The 22,749-nt window shown below is 42.7% G+C and overlaps 1 protein-coding gene across 3 annotated transcripts in view; it reads right to left on the bottom strand.

The window, feature by feature from the left end:
* ntrk3b (neurotrophic tyrosine kinase, receptor, type 3b) overlaps positions 1-22,749 on the bottom strand; it is a 244,882-nt gene that overhangs the window by 164,378 nt on the left and 57,755 nt on the right. The gene's annotated exons all lie outside the window — the stretch shown is intronic.

Genomic DNA, 22,749 nt, shown 5'->3' with positions numbered 1-22,749 from the left:
CTTTTGTGGCATTAGCGGCATTAGCAGCATTAGCGGTGTTAGCGGCATTAGCGCCGTCGGTTAGACAAATGCTCAGTGACTTATGGGTAATTAGTTAGCTTAGACGTAGCCTGGATGGCGGCCATGTTTTTCGACACATATTGCAAAAATTTTACAAATCAAATTTGGCAGTGAGTTGCCTAAACACCTTAAAGTTACAGTAAGTGTTTATTTCATATTTTGAGTTGTGTGGGAACATTTCAAGCCAATCCCGCTTATGGGGTTCCATAATGTTATAAAAAAAAACATTTTTATCATTTTAGGGGTAACAATTCGAGAGTACAACAAAGGGTGTCATTTTTTTACATGGATGTAAATGACATGTTTGGCGCCCCCTAAGGGTTGAGGTTAAAAATGCTTTGGAACACATGCTAGCATACATGTAATACAGATATCATCAAAGTTTTATAATCATTACAAAATCGCTTAATTACTAACGGCCTATTAGTGGAGATGGCGGCCATGATTTTTACTCAAATTTTACAAAAAATGTACAAAAATGTTACTAAAATTTTACAAAAAAAATACAAAAAAAATACAAAAAAATTACAAAAAATGTACAAAAAATTACAAAAAATGTACAAAAAAATTACAAAAAATTTACACAATTTTACGTTTGGTGATGATTCGGTCATTATGGTGGATATTTTGTACATTTGAGTGACATTTTTCACTTGAATAGAAATATTTATGCGCCTCTTTAGCACACATAATCATTCGACAATGTTTTTCTGTATGGCGGCCATGTTTTTCAGCCAATCTTCCTCAAATCGCAAACACACGCGCTTGTCCGTTCCTTAAAGTCGTGTACCAAATTTGGTGGCGATACAGTTGAACACCCTAAAGAACAGTGGATGTTTTATAGGGTTGTGAGTTCAACTTATGGGGTTCTATAACAGCGCCACCATGTGGTGTATTCGTGTGAAAAATAATAGCACAAACAACACTGTACAAATGCAGGTTTCTACCAATTTTCATCCTTTGGGGGGGATGACATTTTTCACTTGAATGGAAATATTTATGCATACATGCCAGCATGCCAACATATAATATCTCAGAGGTTTATAATCATTAGACAAATAATATTAGTGGTGCCTCTTCCACAATGTTTTTCTGGATGGCGGCCATGTTTTTTTGCTTCTCCATCCCCTAAAGGTGTGCACCAAATTTGGTGATGATTTAGGTCAAGGTTCGAGTCCGAGTAGGCAAATTGAAGATACACAACGACACAATGAATTTCCACCACGAAACAAAACAAACTACCCTGGCCGGCGTCACACCGGCAACCAAACAAGCCACATCCTCTTTTCCCGGCGCCCCGGCGAAATGGACATAAAGAGCCTGCAAGGTTTTGTTCATTTCATGAATTGTTTACAGCATCAACACGCTGGCGGCGGCCCGAGTCGCTGCTTGTTTTATTGTGTTACGGCGAGATGGATTCATGCTCCAGCTGCCGAGGCCCGAGCGCTTCTTAGTGGAAATGTAATTCCTGCGTCACAACACAGCTCTTATTCATCTCGCAAGGCTGCTGCGGCATCGTGCGCGTCGGTTACCGTGGCAACCACCGGGGCGGCAAGAATGATTGAATCTCTTTTTTTTTTTTATATGTGATACGTGGGAGCTGGTATTCAGAGGCAAAGCTGGACAGAAAATAAGAAGCAAAAAAAAAAACACGTTTACACAATTCAACATGGCCGAAAGGGAGAAGGCAGAAACAGAAGTAAAAATGAAATGCTGACTAATTCATGATGGTGGCGTTAGTGGTATTACTGGTATTACTGGCATTACTGGCGTTAGTGACATTAACGGCGTTAGTGGCGTTAGCGGCTATAGTTCCGTTAGTGGCGTTAGTGGCGTTAGAGGCTTTAGCGGCGTTAGCGGCCTTTGTGGCATTAGTGGCGTTAGCGGCTTTAGTGGCATTAGTGGCATTAGCGGCATTAGCGGCTTTAGTGGCGTTAGCGGCGTTAGCCGTGCCAGTGGCGTTAGCCGTGCTAGCGGTGTTAGCCGTGCTAGCGGCGTTAGTGGCATTAGCAGCTTTAGTGCAGTTAGTGGCGTTAGTGGCGTTAGAGGCTTTAGCGGCTTTCGTGGCATTAGCGGTGTTAGCGGCTTTAGCGGCGTTAACGGCGACAGCGACGTTAGCGGCGACAGCGGCGACAGCGGCGTTAGAGGCTGTAGCGGCTGTAGCGGCGTTAGCGGCGTTAGCGGCGTTAGCGGCGTTAGCGGCGTTAGCGGCGTTAATGGCGTTAGCGGCTTTAGTGGCGTTAGCGCCGTGACCGCCGTTAGCGGAGTTAATGGCGTTAGCGGCGTTAGCAGCGTTAGCAGCGTTAGCAGCATTCGGCTTCAGTGGCGTTAGCAGCATTAGCATTGTTAGCGTTGTTAGCGTTGTTAGCGGCGTTAGCGGCGTTAGCGGTGTTAGCGGCGTTAGCGGCGTTAGCGGCGTTAGCGGCGTTAGCGGCGTTAGCGGTGTTAGCGGCGTTAGCGGCGTTAGCGGCGTTAGCGGCTTTTGCCGACCACTTCTGCTCCTACCCGTTTCATTAGCCGCAAAACAAAACAACAAAAAAAAGGAATCTGAAAGAGATGAGTTTCTTCTCCTTGACAAGTCGACATGGGCGCCCCTCAAGGGCGCGGGAGGCGCATTCCGACGTCCCATTTAGGCGCGCGGGGATGCAAATTTATGGAAATGCAGGTAAGGTTGGCAGAATGAAGATTTACCGTGCAGGCGTCTTCAGATAATGCCTTGTTATCTTCAAGTGATGGGCCGCCAGCCACGCCGTGACAGCCGCCGCGTGCGCGTAACAAAGACGTACGAGGGTGTTTGGGGTTAAAGGCGATGGACAACTCACGGAATTGGGTAAAATGTCAAGGCTGTCACGGGAGAGAAACGTGAACGGAATCAGAACATTGCAGGGATGCTTGTGACAGAAACGCAAAAAACTTAAGTGGGAGTACGATTTCACTATGAAAATGCGTTTTTGGAACACCACAGCCCACGTTGGGGGGGGGGGGGGGGGTGTCAATGACACATTCTAAAAGTACATTCAAGCAAAATAATGAATACAACTAAAAAAAAAAAACTAAAAAAAAACAAAAGCAACAAACTATTTTAAGCACTTTCAAGCACGGATTCAAATACAAACACAAGGCATTCAAATATATGTAGTATTCAGTACTGGCCACTAGGTGTCAGTAATGTACTATTGATGACACTGCCGCCGCAGGAAGTAAACAAAAGTAAACCACTAAGTCTTACAAAGTGTATTCTAATAAGATAAAGTTGATATTAATAAAACACTTTGTCGCCTATAACACAAACTTCACATGGAGGCTGTTTTTTTCTTGAAATATATGACTTTTTAAAAATAATTTCTAAATATTACATGGGTTTGTTTACAAATTACCACCAAAACTTTCCCTTGGTGGAAAAGGTTTGGCCGCCCCTATTCTATATTATGTCTTCTATATTGGATAATAGGAGTGAAAGCGTGACTATAGGGGTGCTATTTCATGTCTAGAGGTCTCTAATACTGTTAAAAGTCTTATGTGGAAAGTTAAACAGGTTTTCGATGCTGTAACTTCTATTCGTTTCTCATCCTCACAAGGGTCGCAGGGGGTGCTGGAGCCTATCCCAGCTGACTTAAGGTGAGAGGCGGGGTACACCCTGGACTGGTGGCTAGCCAATCACATTGCGGCGTTAACATGTGGTGCTGGTGGGAATCGGCGGTGCTACTTTTCATGTTCTGAATGCCGCCGCGTTCTTTTATGTCACGGGGAGCGACCGGGACCACGGACAGCGACGTCACTTGCTCGCAAGGCGGGAGGTCCTTCCTTGCGGCTGACTTTGTCATTTTAATTCCACTCACGCCGCCCGGAGAAGCTGCCAGCTGCGTCCGTGTCGGACACCGGGCTGCGTGACGACTTATCACCGATCTTCTGCTCAAGGAAAAAAAAAAAAAACAATGTTTGATGAATAAATTGAGTCTTGGTCGTCTGGAGTGTCTTGATACAACAATCGCACGCCAATCCTTGGAAAAAAACATCATTGTTTCACAGTCTGCCGCCTGAAACGGCTTATCGGTAGGCTGGGACTACTTTGGGTTTTTAGGAAGAATAAGAATTGCTCCTTTTCATGATCATTACACTGTCTCAATACTTCATAACCCAGGAGTTTATGGGCATGGACACCCAGGACACAGAAACATGGAATCTTGGCTGGTATTTGGCATCAGTAATGACCTTTGACCAGTCGGACATATCACGGCCCAGTAGGACATGTCACGGCCCGGTCGGACATGCCACGGCACAGTCGGACATGTCACAGCCCAGTCGGACATGCCTCGGCCCAGTCGGACATGCCACGACCCGGTCGGACATGCCACGGCCCGGTCGGACATGCCACGGCCCGGTCGGACATGCCTCGGCCCGGTCTGATCATGTCACGGCCCTGTCGGAACATGCCACGGCCCGGTCGGAACATGTCACGGCCCGGTCGGAACATGTCACGGCCCTGTCGGAACATGTCACGGCCCGGTCGGAACATGTCACGGCCCGGTCGGAACATGTCACGGTCCAGTCAGACATGCCACAGCCCAGTAGGACATGTCACGGCTGCGTCGGAACATGTCACTGCCCGGTCGGATCATGTCACTGCCCGGTCGGACATGCCACAGCCCCGTAGGACATGTCCAGTCGGCCCAGTCAGACATGCCACGGCCCAGTAGGACATGTCACGGCCCAGTAGGACATGTCACGGCCCGGTCGGACATGTCACAGCCCGGTCGGATATGTCACGGCCCGGTCGGACATGCCATGGTTGAAATCCAGTGAAAAAAAGCTTTTCCTCTCATTCCCTGTGGAAGTGGTTTCCTTATTCCTTATTTGAAAATTGAATATTTTTGTGGTTATATTAAATCTTAAGACAAAGGCTTCCTTTTCTGTGCAGTTCTTGTTATGGCTATTGTCTAATGAGTGGAACAGTAATGACCCCTAGTTACCAGTGTAGAATACTACATATCAACAATGTCTTATAATAATAATAATAGTCGTAGTAGTAGTGTACATGTGATTGTAGGGGTGTTATTTCACGTCTACAGACCTATAATAATGTTAAATATTTTGGAAAGTTGCTCTAATTTTGCCACTATTTCATTTATTAATAATGAATCTTACTTTGCCAAAATTCACTCATGGCAGTCAGGTCTGGAACCAATGAACCGGTACCCTCAAAAGTTGTGCTTTGGTCCCCTTGAGACTTGACTTTTATGTGTCCAATTGGTCCTACCAAGTTCCCTACGAAGACCAACAATTGGTCCCATGTGGTTACCCCGGTTTGGAAGGTAGCGAGAGGTACTCCTGCTGTACCGTCGTTACTGGAGCCGTTTCACCAGCAGCTGTTTAACGGCTGATTGGACGTTTGAATGGACGACTCCGCAGTGGCTGGTCTTAAATTAAAGCCACACACGCACGCTGGATAAAACTTTAATTCATTTGTACATAATTGTTTGGAGTGAGAGCAACCTGTGGCCAATCAAATCAACCACTCAGAGGAATTAGAGGATTAGGAGAAAACACACACACACACACACACAAACACACACTCGGTAGTTCCACCATTCATTGAAATGTAAACAGGATGCTGGGGCCAGGTTAATATTACCACAAACATCTGAATGGATGCAATCATTCATGTTATGGACCCATGCGTGATTCGGTACTGCTGCCACGGCCCGATCGGACATGCCACGGCCCAGTCAGAGATGTCACGGCCCAGGTGGACATGCCACGGCCTGGTCAGACATGCCACGGCCCGGTCGGACATGCCACGGCCCGGTCAGACATGCCACGGCCCGGTCGGACATGCCATGGCCCAGTCAGACATGTCCCGGCCCAGTCAGACATATCACGGCCCTGGTGGACATGCCACGACCCAGTCGGACATGCCACGGCCCGGTCAGACATGTCACGACCGCCCAGTCGGACATGACACGGCCCGCCCAGTCGGACATGTCACAGCCCAGGCAACATGCCACGGCCCGGTTGGACATGCCACGGCCCGATTCGACATGCCACGGCCCGGTCAGACATGCCATGGACCAGTCGGACATGCCACGGACCAGTCGGACATGCCATGGACCAGTCGGACATGCCACGGACCAGTCGGACATGCCACAGCTTAGTCGGACATGTCACGGCCCAGTCGGACATGCCACGGACCAGTCGGACATGCCACGACCCGGTCGGACATGTCCCGGCCCGGTCGGACATGCCACGACCCAGGCACACATGCCACGGCCCAGTCGGACATGCCACGGCCCGGTCAGACATGCCACGGCCCGGTCGGACATGTCACGGCCCGGTCAGACATGTCACGGCCCGGTCAGACATGCCACGGACCAGTCGGACATGCCACAGCTTAGTCGGACATGCCACAGCTTAGTCGGACATGCCACGGCCCAGTCGGACATGTCACGGACCAGTCGGACATGCCACGACCCGGTCGGACATGTCCCGGCCCGGTCGGACATGTCCCGGCCCGGTCGGACATGTCACGGCCCGGTCGGACATGTCACGGCCCGGTCGGACATGTCACGGCCCAGTCAGACATGTCACGGCCCAGTCAGACATGTCACGGCCCAGTCAGACATGTCACGGCCCAGTCAGACATGTCACGGCCCAGTCAGACATGTCACGGCCCAGTCGGACATGCCACAGCCCAGTCGGAACACGTCACGGCCCTGTCGGACATGCTGTTTATTACAGAAAGCCATCATAGCAGCACTCGTGCACACTACAGGCTTGAATGCAGGACACAAATATTTCACCAAAACAACAGGAAGTGTATACAACATCTCCAAGGAAAGTGTTTGGTGTCGGGTTACGTGGATGTCCCATAAAACTACATGTTGGGATTGATTGACCGCAGCTCCCCCTGCAGTGTCGGCGGCGCTCGTGCACCCCCAGACCCATGATGCCACCACCATCGAATGATGCATTGAACTCATCTGCAGGGAGCGTACACCGGCGAGTGAAGAGACTGTCTTCTGAACGCTAAGCAACAACGTGCAAGACTAACAACAGCTTGCCAATGAAAGTGCATCAGCTTCTGCATGGCGGCAGCCTGCCAGCCCTTTGAGCTGATTGGACCCCCCCATCCCCCACCCCCACCCATCAAGGGCCCATAGTGATGGGAGCAGGTTGCTACGCAGCAGCAGTCTCAAACCGAGGAGGCGTTGAGGTGTTTAGACAGAACAACACCTGCGCGGGGAGGCCTGGATGATTGCCACGGCCGCACGCCGCTTTCCCAGCACGTTCCCGGCGTTCCCCCTCCGCCGTAGCTGTCATACAACGCCGCCGCCCGTTCCTGACTTGTTTTGATGGCGCCGGCTGGGGAGGGGCCAGGGAGAACGGCGACTGGTAAACTGGCACACAGCCCGGCAGGAGGCAACCTTGACCCCAACAGGACTGACGCTTCCTCATTGGCGCCGTGGGGGGGGCATCACAACAAGACCAGGCAGAGCCCAAGGTGACAGGAAGGTGGATTTTCACTCAATGCAACAACTTCTCAGCATTGTTGTGATACGCTAATGGAAGCTAGCTTGGGCAGCTGAGCACACCACGGCCACATTATTATTATTATTATTATCATTATTATCATTATTATCATTATTATCATTATCATTATTATCATTATTATCATTATTATCATTATTATCATTATTATCATTATTATCTTTATCATCATTATTATTAATTTATTTATTATTATTATTATTATTCATTTTCGACCGCTTGTCCTCACAAGGGTAGCGGGGGGGCTGGAGCCTATCCCAGCTGACTTTCGGGCTGATGGGGACTGGTGGCCAGCCAATCACAGGGCACATATAGACAAACAACCCATCACACTAACATTCATACCTATGGACAATTTTAATTTTAATTTTAATTTTAATTTTAATTTTAATTTTAATTTTAATTTTAATTTTAATTTTAATTTTAATTTTAATTTTAATTTTAATTTTAATTTTAATTTTAATTTTAATTTATTTTCTACCGCTTTTTCCTCACGAGGGTCACGGAGGGTGCTGGGGCCTATCCCAGCTGTCTTCGGGCGAGAGGCGGGACACCCTGGACTGGTGGCCAGCCAATCACAGGGCACATATAGACAAACAACCCATCACACTAATATTCATACCTATGGACAATTTTAATTTTAATTTTAATTTTAATTTTAATTTTAATTTTAATTTTAATTTTAATTTTAATTTTAATTTTAATTTTAATTTTAATTTTAATTTTAATTTTAATTTTAATTTATTTTCTACTGCTTTTTCCTCACGAGGGTCACGGGAGGGTGCTGGAGCCTATCCCAGCTGTCTTGGGGCAAGAGGCGGTGTACACCCTGGACTGGTGGCCAGCCAATCACAGGGCACATATAGACAAACAACCATTCACACTCACATTCATACGTATGGACAATTTGGAGTCGCCTTTAAATTTCAATTTCAATTTCAATTTCAATTTCAATTTCAATTTCAATTTCAATTTCAATTTCAATTCAGGTGTAGCGTGGGTCTTTTAAAAAGACAATTCCAAACTGGGACAACTAGGCACACTTTTACAACATGAGCACAAGACTTGCACCAGGGGAGGGGGGAAGGGGACTGAAGGTGATCCTAATGTGACCAGCAGCCATAATCGGCATGAGTTGTGCTTCCTGTCTCTCCATCTTTCTGAGAAAATAATAAAATAAAGTATAAAAAAATGAATATTGTGTGGTGTATTAGTACATCATCCTATAGCATAGACCTGCCTGGGGCTACGTGTACATACATGGATGTTTTTATTAAAAACAACTTGTTCACATAAAAAGTCCTCACCCAGGCCGGCCGTGTCCTCACCAAAGTTGAAGCAGATAAATCCAGACAAACGTGTTTAGTAGCAGAGGACATTGGGATCTGGTGGGGGCACGGCTGTGCTAATGTTTTACTTTGGGGCTGACATGACTTAATTAAAGCGCAATAGTCTTTCTTTAACTTCTGCAGACTTAATTGGATCGTTAGCATTGCAGATTTAATTACAAGTACAGCTCGTCTGTATTAAATCTGTACCAGAAAAGACAAAAAAAAAGAGAAAAACTTGTCTGTGTCAGACTTCAAGTCTTCTTCTGTGGAATTTTTTAAGGTCATTAAATGACTTGACTTTCACACTAAAAAGCAGCTGAAGTAGCGAGATGTTACCTGTAACCTGTTAAGAATGGAAATTTGTTCTATTTCCTGGCTAAATCATCTGAAAATTAATCTGTCGTGTTTCACGTTACCATCCCTTTTATTAAAAACAGAAAAATATCCAAACCTTTTCAGTGCTTTGGTTCCGATTTTCTACAATAAAAGCTCTGATAAAACATTCCACTGTTCTCAAATATCTTCATTTTTATTTTTCTGCACAAAATAAGATGAAAAATAAATAAACAAATCAAGAATAAAAAAATCAATCAATCAGTAATAAATAAATATAATAATAATAATAAAACGGCAAATAATAAAACTTAAGAAACCACATATAGTTGGTGGGTAGACAAATTATTTTTTTTCAGATAAAAATGAACAAAGCATTATTAGAGCCCTGTAGACATGACAAAACACGACTATAGTCACATTTATACTCTTTTTATTTACAACATATTGCGCAACTGCAGGGTCTTGAGACACATGCTAACTCGCAAACTAGAGAGCTAGCGACCTAAACTGTAGCCTCCAAGTTATTTCCTTTAAACTTAAATAGCCAAAAACTTACCACTTCCACACAGATAGGGAGGATAACTATTAACAGTTATTTAACCTTTAACATGAACATTAATCAAACATAATATTTTTTTCTGGGTACATGATACCATACAGCATCCATATCAAACTTGCGCAGGCCGCACTAACATTAAACTTTCATATCAAGGCGGGGGCCTCAAACTAGTGTCCCGGCCGCGTGTTTGAGACCCCTGCTAAAGACGTTTTCCTTGATGGCGGCCATGTTTTTCAAACAATTTTGCTCAGATTTGACACAAATGTGCTTACTAGCCCCCTTTGATTTGTGTGCTAAATTTAGGACCGATTTGGCTAAATACTTTTAAATTTTACTCCATGGCGGCCATGTTTTAGCAAACATCGGTTCCCTACAGGTGCGTAGCAAATGTCCTGGTGATCCAACAAAATTTTTTTTTCAAATAATCTTGCTTAAATTTGACACCGAAGTGCTTATCGGATCCCTAAAAGTGTGTACCAAAATTCGATGGCGATTCACCTAAACATGCTAAAGTGAAAGTGAGTTTTTTTTAGACGTTTTTCTGTGCGGCGGCCATCTTTTTTTTACCAATCTCGCTCAAATTTGGCACATGTATTGTTGTCCAGGTCTTGAAGACGTCTACCAAAGTTAATGATGATTGGACAAGCTAAGCGAAAGTAACATTGCATCCAATTGATGGGGTTCGATACCAAGTACCATATAGTCAACACTACATGGATTTGTGTTTTTGGCAAATATTCACGCTTCTTTTTTTGCTAAAAGTAGTCATCTTTAGTGATGAGCTGATAAGCCTTTCAATGCTATATGCTAATAGCGGCTAAGCACACTCAAGGTGACATTTTCCAGGCTTTTACTGATTATAAAAGCGATGTTAACGTCTTCTTAGGATGATTGCTAACGTCACTTCAGACGTCTCGGAAAGTGATCATTCTATGTGTGTGTGTGTGTTTGATGCCCAAATGAAAAATTGGATTTTGCAGATCAAGAATGAAAAGGCGCTATGTTTTGTATCAATAATCCGCTTAAAATGCAGAAGCAGAAGGCCTTTACAAGATGTTGCCTTCCACTGCAATTAATTTGATCTTGCTGGAGAAAAAAAATGGAGAAACAAGTCATTGCGTCTAAACAAACATGGCCGTGTAAATGATGACTGATACTTCTTGAAGCGTTACAAGTTAAAATCCTTCAAAGACAACCAAGAGTCTTCAGTGAACCAAACACAGGTTTTACATGCTAGCAAACATGTAATACAGATACCCCCCAAAGTTGTATAATCATGAAACAAATCACAAATGACACGCGGCCCGCGGGCCAAATGTGGCCCGCAGGACACTAGTTTGAGGCCCCCCGCCTTGATATGAAAGTTTAATGTTAGTGCGGCCCGCGCAAGTTTGATATGGATGCTGTATGGTATCATGTACCCAGAAAAAATTATTACGTTTGATTAATGTTCATGTTAAAGGTTAAATAACTGTTAATAGTTATCCTCCCTATCCGTGTGGAAGTGGTAAGTTTTTGGCTATTTAAGTTTAAAGGAAATAACTTGAAGGCTACCGTTTAGGTCGCTAGCTCTCTAGTTTGCGAGTTAGCATGTGTCTCAAGACCCTGCAGTTGCGCAATATGTTGTAAATAAAAAGAGTATAAATGTGACTATAGTCGTTGATTTTCTTTATTCTTAATTTGTTTATTTATTTTTCATCTTATTTTGTGCAGAAAAATAAAAATGAAGATATTTGAGAACAGAGGAATGTTTTATCAGAGCTTTTATTGTAGAAAATCGGAACAAAAGCGAAGTTTTTTTTAATTTTTTTGTTTTTAATTTTTTTTTTTTTTTTTTTTTTTGGAAAACCTGATGCGGCCCAGTCTCGCCCAGACCCTAGCTCCAGTGGCCCCCAAGTAAATTGATTTTGAGACCCCTGGTCTACACCAAGCGTTGGCCAAAGCCTTTATGAATGTGAATGGCATTTTTGGCACCTTTGAAGTGCCCCCCAGCAAAGAAATTTTGCCTGATAGTGGTCTGAAAAATAATAGCACGGGTAACAGAGTCAAGGTGCACATTTTCACCAATTTTCACTCTTTTGTGTGCAACGGTTCAGGAGTAGAAATGTTAAATTTAAGCGGATAAATAAATACAATGGACATATGTTTGTCCAGTGTCTCCATTGTACTCAACTGATGTATTTTTCTGGACATTTAAGACAATCTAGAACCTTCAAAGAACCTAACATGGTTTGGGATGCCAGATTACCGCAGGAGAAACCACTGAAAACACAACAAAACCCAAGAAAGAAGAGATCATACCAGCCATAGCAGCTTTAGCGGACAAACTAACAAGAAACTTTTCCAAATGATCTTCATTGGCGGTCTCCTCCATCCGTCAGTCCCAAGAGGACACAGGATGTAAGACCCCGTGGAATCGGCATGTCAGAGGCCGGAGGCTCCACCCAAGACGCCAGGCGGCATAGCGACAGGGAGCAACGGAGAGATAGCAATCCGTGCTGCTGCAATCCTCATCTTTTTTTGTTCAAATACCAGCCACAGCCACAGTTTGATTGACAGCGCCTGTGTCGGAGGGCTCCGCCGTGTGTGTACACAGAGCCGGCAGGAGTCGGACAAGTGTCTGCCTGGTGGAGCAAGGATTCCGAGAAACTCATCTCGTCCCAGAAGACCTAAAATCAGCTTTTTGAGGCCAAAACCATCTTGTTTCTGTCTTGCAGAAGCATTTACGTACATGGGAATGAACATCTTCAATGCCGTCATGCGGAGTCCTTAACTTTAATCCAAAATAACACAACAACAAACTTTAACAAGCCCAGATTTCAAAATATTCCGAAATCAGAGGGGTTTTTGTTGATAGTGGGAATGATTTTGGAACGTTCGGAATCGTTCACCACAACTTTAATCCAAAATAACACAAAAACAAACTTTGACAAGCCCAGATTTCAATATATTACGAAATCAGAGGGGTTTTTGTTGATAGTGGGAATTATTTTGGAACGTTCCGAATCGTTCATCACAACTTTAATCCAAAATAACACAACAACAAACTTTAAGAAGCCCAGATTTCAAAATATTCCAAAATCAGAGGGTTTTTTTTTTTGATAGTGGCAATTATTTTTGGAAACTTCCAGATCGTTCCTTACAACTTTAATCCAAAATGACACAACAACAAACATTAACAAGCCCAGATTTCGATATATTCCGAAATCAGAGGGTTTTTGGTTGATAGCGGCAATGATTTTGGAAACGTTCCGAATCGTTCCTTACAACTTTAATCCAAAATAACACAACAACAAACTTTGACAAGCCCAGATTTCAATGTATTACGAAATCATAGGGGTTTTTGTTGATATTGGCAATTATTTTGGAAACGTTCGGAATCGTTCATCACAACTTTAATCCAAAATAACACAACAACAAACATTAACAAGCCCAGATTTCAAAATATTCCAAAATCAGAGTTGTTTTTTTTTTGATAGTGGCAATTATTTTTCAATTATTTTTTTTTGATAGTGGCAATTATTATTCAAAATATACCGAAATCAGCGGGGTTTTTGTTGATAATGGCAATGATTTTGGAACGTTCCGAATCATTCCTTACAACTATAATCCAAAATGACACAACAACAAACTTTGACAAGCCCAGATTTTGATATATTCCGAAATCAGAGGGTTTTTGGTTGATAGTGGCGCGCTCCAAATCGAGTTTTTTGGCCCCGACTGACCGGTGCGGGGCATGGCCCGGGGGTTGTCGAAGCTCTGATCTGATCTGACGCCACATGTCGCCACTGAAGAGCACTCCTGGAATAGGAGGACAGTGCACTACAGACAGGCTCCTTCACACTGCCTTCAAAACCAATCCTGCCAAGTTAAGAGCTGCTATTTTTAGCAGCAGCTCAAGAGGGTTCAGGTGAGGAAAATGCTGCGTTGCCACAAGCATCACCCCCCCCCCCAACCCCGCCCGCCCTTGGACGCCAAACACTCGCAAGATAAAAGACAAGAGCGCGAGCGGTGAAGGTGAAGAAGATGCAACAGAACGCGGAGCGGAAGCATCGGACTTTCATGTTACGGATGCGATTGATCACGGCGCCCGGGCTGACACGGGGTCCCTGCAGCCCCGAAGATCCGACACAGAGCGGATTAACTGGAGCACGCCCGTCATTCCCGTGGCTCGCCATCAACCACCTGCTGCCTTCCAGACCGCTTTGGCCGCCACACGAAGTGTATGAGCGTATCATCCCGTGTTAGGATGCAGGCCACGTTCCATCTTCAGATGTCCACTCAGGAAACCCCAACCAACTTCAGAACAGGAAGTCCTAATATTTACAGAAACTGCATACAGCTGAAATATTAAGGACTAAAATATGTACCTTAAAAAATGGAATATTATGAGAAACAAACAAAAACAAATAAATTGTTAAAATTTGTTGTTGTGTTATTTTGGATTAAAGTTGTAAGGAACGATTCCGAACGTTCCAAAATCATTGCCATAAAATAATTAGGTTGGGTAAAATGTATATAACTTTATATATTTGTTAAAATAATAATAATTGGCAACAGGACCCTTGCATAGGATGTGTCTAAAAAAAACAGTTATATAATAATATTAAGTGAATGCAAATTTTAATTTAAAAAATTTAATGTTATGGGGAAATTAGGTTGGGTAATATTATTATGTTATAATAATAAAGTAAAAATATTTTGAAAATAATAAATGAATAATATTGCAAAAAATGTAAGAAAAAATAAAATATAAAATATAATAATTAATGAAAGATGATGATGTATTTTATTGTACAATATGTTATTATTGTTTTATTGTTTATTATTTTATTATTATTTTATTCTTGTTTATTGTTTTATTATTTATTATTATTTATTATTTATATTTATATCAATAATATAAATAGAATATATATAAATATATAAATAATATTATATAAATTTATTATTTTATATGTATTTATATTTCTATTATTTATTTATTTTATTTACTATTGTTTATTAGGACATGGTACAATTTAGGTTGGGTAATGTTATTATGTTATAATAATAAAGTAAAAACATTTTGAAAATAATAAATAAATTATATTGCAAAAAAAATCTAAGAAAAAATAAAATATAAAATATAATAATTAATGAAAGATGATGTATTTTATTGTACAATATGTTATTATTGTTTTTTATTGTTTATTATTTATTATTATTATATTATTTGTTATTATTTATTATCTGTATTTATATTAATAATATAAATATAATATATATATATAAATAATATTATATACATTTATTATTTTATATTTATTTATATTTCTATTATTATTTATTTATTTTTATTTACTATTGTTTATTAGGACATGGTACAATTTCAAGACCACACAGAGCAATTTTTTGTTACGTGTCAATTTTTGACATACAAAACTAGAGCATGCCAAAATGGAGGTTGGACTGTACTACAGCGAGTTAAAAAAAAAACACAAAAAAGCAACAAGGGGTCGGACAAACCCCATCAGTGCCCACTTGACTTGAGTTTTTTATGACTTCCATGTCTCATGCAACTAAAGCGGCCTTCCATCTCCTCCCAAAGTCTGACTCCATCCGTCATTAGAGCCCCGGTGCTTCATCGATGAGACGAAACCGCACGGGCCAATGCATCACTCCCACATCTTTCTGTCCTGACGTTGACTGAGTGCGGCTTCCAAAGACTGACACGTATTGTACACACTTTGTGATAAGTGATTTTTTTTGGGGGGTGGGGGTGAGGGTGGGGGGGACCAGAGAATGGATTGGCGGTCGGCTCGTTAGACCACAAAGAGAAGCTGAGTAAAAAGTAGGCTTATATGGCCATAAATGTATTATTGATATGATTGCGTTTTAGCTCAGAGTGAGCTAAGTAAATTGTGTGTCCTCGCTGCTAATGCACTGCAACCACTTTCGACAAAAACCCAAATTATCCATTAGCGTGTTTTTTTTTATTTTAATTTTTTTTTTAACAAAGTGCGGTCACTTCTGACATCTGTCGTGCGGACGAGTGCTTTTTGTTTTGTCTCTTCCCTGCATCGATTTGTTGGATTTTAGTTGTTAAGTTTGCTGCGGGCAAAGCGCTTAATGCGATGGGTTTGATGTCATGAGAGACTTAATAGCGGCTGTTGCGGTTTACAAAAGCTGACTTTCAGGAACAAGCAAAAGCATCGAGGAGTAAAGTCCTCCAAGTGAAGAATAGGAAAATATACCATTGGTGAGGCCGGGAATGGTCGGGAATGTCAGGATACCCAAACGACTCCATACCATATGCGATTCATGGCTCATAATAACAATAATATCTCAATACAGTGGAAGGCAGGAAGGTATGCCTGTTCCATAGAACAACGGCATGAACGGAGTGAGACCTTTTTGTCAGAGTGCAGAACAGTGTAACGTCGTGGAAATGATATTAGTAGATTGCTATACCGTATGTTCTTAAAAGTTCTTAAAACGAACTTAAAACGTTCTTAAAAGAACTTAAAAGTTCTTAAAATGAACTTAAAACGTTCTTAAAAGAACTTAAAGTTCTTAAAACGAACTTAAAACCTTCTTAAAAGAACTTAAAAGTTCTTAAAACAAACTTAAAACGTTCTTAAAAGAACTTAAAAGTTCTTAAAACGAACTTAAAACTTTCTTAAAAGAACTTAAAAGTTCTTAAAACTAACTTAAAACTTTCTTAAAAGAACTTAAAAGTTCTAAAAACGTTCAAATCTCAGCATGATCCCGTAAACCCGATCTTGTGTATCACCCCATCTCGTGACGTTCCTAATAAAGAGTTTTCCGATTTTTTTAGAGACCAAATTATTTCGTGACGCTTTTTCAACACTTCAAACGGGACCACGACCAAGTGAGTTTTGGGGGTTCGGGTTTTGGACTCATGAAATATCACTTTCAAGTTTTGCCCTCCAAAATTCAAGAAATATGGGAATATATATATGGGAATATGAATTATGGAATATTCATTCATTCATTTTCTATGGGTTTTTCCTCACGAGGGTTGTTTGTATTGATTTCATTAAAAAAAATGTAAATGACAAAAAATAATTGTTTTTTTAATGTCATAATATGAGAAAAAAAATAAAATTAAAGTTCTTTAAAATTAAGTTGGAAAATGTTAATAATAATAATAATAAATAATATTATTGAAAACCAAAATGTCCATAGGTATGAATGTGAGTGTGAATGGTTGTTTGTCTATATGTGCCCTGTGATTGGCTGGCCACCAGTCCAGGGTGTACCCCGCCTCTCGCCTATAGACAGCTGGGATAGGCTCTAGCCCCCCCTGCGAATTATGGAATACAAATTATAAATATCATAAATTAGGAGCGGGCGGCACGGATGTCGAGTGGTTAGCGCGCAGACCTCACAGCTAGGAGACCAGGGTTCAATTGCACCCTCAGCCATCTCTGTGTGGAGTTTGCATGTTCTCCCCGTGCATGCGTGGATTTTCTCGGGTTTCCTCCCACATTCCAAAAACATGCTAGGTTAATTAGCGACTCCAAATTGTCCATAGTAGGTATGAATGTGAGTGTGAATGGTTGTTTGTCTATATGTGCCCTGTGATTGGCTGGCCACCAGTCCAGGGTGTACCCCGCCTCTCGCCCATAGACAGCTGGGATAGGCTCCAGCACCCCCGCGACCCTCATGCAGACTAATATTATGTAGTGTTTAAAAAGTGCAAAAAGTTTTCCGGAGACCTCCATGGCGTCACACCAGCTGCTCGGAGCGTGTACCCGAATATGGTGCACCTTGCTGGGCCACGCCAGGTGGCTCCCTCCTGCTCTATGCTCTGCTCTCCTGGTAGTTGTGTCATGGTAGTAAGCAACGCCATGATATTTTATTAGGAAAAATCCCATTCTAAATCAACTTAAAAAGACCTAAGCTCCACAGTGACACCTAGTGGACAGGTCTCCAATAGGCTGCAAAGGTAAAGTACTCGCGGTAGTTCTTGTGGAGTTTTCCCCGGCGTCTTCTTATCATTAAATCGCCAGCAATTCAGCTGACATCGCACTCACACTTCCTGCCCACTGCGTGGGTGCGTTCCCTCGCTAGATTGCGACGCGGGTGAAGGTTGCGCGGACCTGATTCCCTCCCACGGACTGAGAGCTGAAGCCGTGTGACTGATGGAAATAGCTGATGACGGCGAGGTGAAGGGTGCTTCAAGATCTGCCTCTAACATTACAGCGAGTAGTAGACCGCATTTCTTGCATTCAAAAAAAATAGTCTTCACCTCCTACGACACTGCATGCAATTACGATCATCAGCGATCGTCTCTGATTGGCTTGTTTTGTTGTTGTTTGTTTGACCTCTGATCAGGAGCGAGTACGCGGCGGACCGGGAGGATCCGCACCTCGCCTCGCTTATTTCCCAAATATGAGCTCACATTTGCATCGCTGGGATGTTTGGATGTGTGTTCCTGTGCGGCTAATCTCGGCGTAAACACAAACACACGGCCTGGCTACTCTACCCAGGTGACGACGCGGCAATGGCGCGGCAACGACGCGGCATCGGCAAGATCGACCCTATATTATCGGACATCCCTAGCATCGTCCCCTGACAGGCCCATAACGTTGGTTGACTGATATTATCAGACAACCCTAGTATCAGTCATTGACAGGCCCATAATACTTGTTGGCTGATATTATGAGACATCCCTAGTATCAGTCATTGACAGGCCCATAACATTGGTTGGCTGATATTATAGGACATGCCTAGTATCGTCCCCTGACAGGCCCATAACGTTGGTTGGCTGACATTATCAGACATCCCTAGTATCGTCCCCTGACAGGCCCATAACGTTGGTTGACTGATATTATCAGACATCCCTAGTATCAGTCATTGACAGGCCCATAATACTTGTTGGCTGATATCAGACATCCCTGGTATCAGTCACTGACAGGCCCATAATACTTGTTGGCTGATATTATCAGACATCCTTAGTATTAGTCATTGACAGGCCCATAACATTGGTTGACTGATATTATAGGACATGCCTAGTATCGTCCCCTGACAGGCCCATAATACCTGTTGGCTGATATTATCAGACATCCCTAGTATCAGTCATTGACAGGCCCATAATACTTGTTGGCTGATATTATCAGACAACCCTAATATCAGTCATTGACAGGCCCATAACATTGGTTGGCTGATATTATAGGACATGCCTAGTATCGTCCCCTGACAGGCCCATAACATTGGTTGGCTGATATTATAGGACATCCCTAGTATCGTCCCCTGACAGGCCCATAATATCTGTTGGCTGATATTATCAGACATTCCTAGTATCAGTCATTGACAGGCCCATAATACTTGTTGGCTGATATTACCAGACATCCCTAGTATCAGTCATTGACAGGCCCATAATACTTGTTGGCTGATATTATCAGACATCCCTAGTATCAGTCATTGACAGGCCCATAACATAGATTGGCTGATATTATAGGACATGCCGAGTATCGTCCCCTGACAGGCCCATAATATCTGTTGGCTGATATTATCAGACATCCCTAGTATCAGTCATTGACAGGCCCATAATACTTGTTGGCTGATATTACCAGACATCCCTAGTATCAGTCATTGACAGGCCCATAATACTTGTTGGCTGATATTATCAGACATCCCTAGTAGTATCGTCCCCTGGCAGGACAGAATTAGTGTCATCACTCATGCACAGATATCAACATTGGCTGAAAAACCCAAATGATATGAACCAATATGTCATCCAGTATCGTTCCATAATATCGTTTGGCTAATATTCCCAGGCATCGGTCAAATTGTTCCTTTCCAGGATGGAAAGGAAAGGGCTGTACTTATGGTGTCAGACAGATTGTGTAATTGCCTTGTTTTGACATAAAAGTCAATGTGCTATGAAATAGTAGGACTTCCATATGCTGATATCGCTGTACTTGGCGCTGATACCGTACTTGGCGTCCTCTGACTTATTTGGCTTGAAATACTTGTCGTAATATGTCAGATACGATGTCCTAAATTCAACAAAACAGAATGGAAGTGATATTTGGGAAAAGGTTCAATGTGCGCACGAGTGCTCCCACAAAGACTCGAAGGTTTGAAAGCGCCCTCTGCTTGAATCAAGTCCATTCATGCAATTTGCTAATCCGAATTAGGATTGTTCAGCCTCTGCAGAGGTCTTCCGCTTTCCTCCTCCTCGTCAGCCGGCGTACAAAGCGCGTGTTTGTAAAGCGCCGCAGCGAGCAGCGCCGGGGCTCCTAAAGAGCGCAGCCTGCGTGTAGGAGGAGAACTCCTCCGGATGGACGCTAAATAGAGAAAGGAGAAGACGAGGAGGGGAGATAAGCAGCTGCTCTGCATTTCTTTGCAGGAGCAAAAGTCATTCAATAACGCCCACGCAAACAAAAACATTTAACGAGAGCCCACGGTGGCCTGTTGGCCCTGCCGCGGCTCTGCAGAGGCATCCCCCGGAGTTCGATGCTTCTGGAACTTTTAGGAATCAAAGGCGGAAAATGGGAGTCACTCAGGGGAAAAGCGAGTAGATGTCGGCGAAACGATGGCGTTCATCCTGCAGCGTGATCCAGAAGTCTAACCAAGTTGGAGTCCGAACTCCGCAAAAGAAACGTAGTCAATGAAAAAAAATGGTGATTAGTCGAAGTTGAAGAAATTATACAAACATGGAGTACTACTGGGAACACGCTAGTCAGAGATCTTCTATGAGACGGGACCGCTCTGCTGTGTTTGAAGGACGCTGTTCTATGTGACTTTTTCATCAAAGATCCTCTATAACAGGGGTCTCAAACTCAATTTAACCTGGGGGCCACTGGAGCTAGGGTCTGGGCAAGGCTGGGCCGCATCAGGTTTTCCAAAACAAAAAAAAAACTTTTTCAGTGCTTTGGTTCCGATTTTCTACAATAAAAGCTCTGATAAAACATTCCACTGTTCTCAAATATCTTACTTTTTATTTTTCTGCACAAAATATGAAAAATAAATAAACAAATCAAGACTAAAGAAAATCCATCAATCAGTAATAAATAAATATAATAATAATAATAAAAACTTAAGAAACCACATATAGTTGGTGGGTAGACAAATTATTTTTTTCAGATTAAAATGAACAAAGCATTATTAGAGCCCTGTAAACATGACAAAACACGCCTATAGTCACATTTATACTCTTTTTATTTACAACATATTGCGCAACTGCAGGGTCTTGCGCCACATGCTAACTCGCAAACTAGAGATCTAGCGACCTAAACGGTAGCCTTCAAGTTATTTCCTTTAAACTTAAATAACCCAAAACTTACCACTTCCACACGGATAGGGAGAACAGTTATTTAACCTTTAACATGAACATTAATCAAACGTAATAATTTTTTCTGGGTACATGATACCATACAGCATCCATATCAAACTTGCGCGGGCCGCACTAACATTAAACTTTCTTATCAAGGCGGGGGCCTCAAACTAGTGTCCTGCAGGCCACATTTGGCCCGCGGGCCGCGTGTTTGAGACCCCTACAAGCCAAAGATCCTCTATATGCTAAAAGACTAGTAGTGAAAGATCTTCTATACTATGACAGGAGCACTCGGTTGTTTTTAGGCACCGACTGCAAAGATGCAAGTCAAAGATCTTCTGCATGACAGAAGCATTCCAGTCAAAGATCCTGTGTGCAACCGAAAAGCTCTCGTTCGATTCCCTAAATGACAGACGAGCTCTGTTGTTTTAAACTGCAGAAACAATAGCCAAAGATCTTCAATATGACAAGAGCACTCTCATCAAAGATCCCTTATATGACAGCTGTGCTCTGCTCTTTATTTGGCACCTACTTCAAAAACACTAGTCAAAACTCTTCTATATCACAGTCAAAGATCCTGTATACGACAGGAGCACCCTGATTTGTGTTTGTGCAGTCGGTGTCTAAAAAAACAGCAAAGATCTTTGATATGAAAGAAGTCCTATATTCAGGAACACTCAAAGGTTGTCTATATGACAGGAGTAGTTTTCAAGGCTTGTCAAAGATCCAATATATGACAGGAGCTGCGCAAAGATCCTCTATTTGACAAAAATCCTGTATTTATTTTTAAGGATCGACTCCAAAAGCACAAGTCTAAGATCCTCTCTATGACAGGAGCACTCTGTACCACAGACACACTAAGCAAAGATCCTCTATATGACAGGAGTGCTGTGCTGTTTTAAAGGGATGAAGCAGATAGAAGAAAGCGTGGTGATGAGTAAGCTAATAAAACAAATGTGTTATAAATGTGTTATTAATACTTGTGACGGATGTTGGCGTGACGGACGTCTAAAAAGAGGCTGGCTTGTTTCTCATCAGCTCCACTAGCATACGGCGTGTTGTTATGACAGCCGCCATAATTAGCGCTTCATACGGTAAATGCCCCAAAGCGACTTACTTGGAACCTGCGTATTACTCCTACACCTTTGTCACCCTCAGGCCAGGTAAGCCCAAACATTTCATAACACATCATTTACCTGCCCCCGTTTGGGCGCCACACAAACATCACGTTCTCACAGCCATGGTTTGCTACGTCTACTTGGTAGTCATTAAATGCAACACCAGTCATTGGTCAGTCTTTTGACTCATTGATATTATATGCAGATCCGGTCATTGGTCGGTCTTTTGACTCATTGACATTATATACAGACCCAGTCATTGGTCGGTTCAGTGACTCATTCCTTCATCGTGCAAACATTCATCAATCTACATGTCAATCATTATATGCAGACCTGGTCATTGTTCAGTCTTTTGACTCATTGACATTATATGCAGACCCAGTCATTGTTCAGTCTTTTGACTCATTGACATTATATACAGACCCAGTCAGTGGTCAGTCTTTTGACTCATTGACATTATATGCATAGCCAGTCATTGGTCGGTTCAGTGACACGTTCTTCCATCGTGCA

This window comes from Doryrhamphus excisus, chromosome 7 (genome assembly GCF_030265055.1).
Source record: "Doryrhamphus excisus isolate RoL2022-K1 chromosome 7, RoL_Dexc_1.0, whole genome shotgun sequence".
Taxonomy (NCBI): domain Eukaryota; kingdom Metazoa; phylum Chordata; class Actinopteri; order Syngnathiformes; family Syngnathidae; genus Doryrhamphus; species Doryrhamphus excisus.
This window is presented reverse-complemented; position numbering and strand designations above follow the sequence as displayed.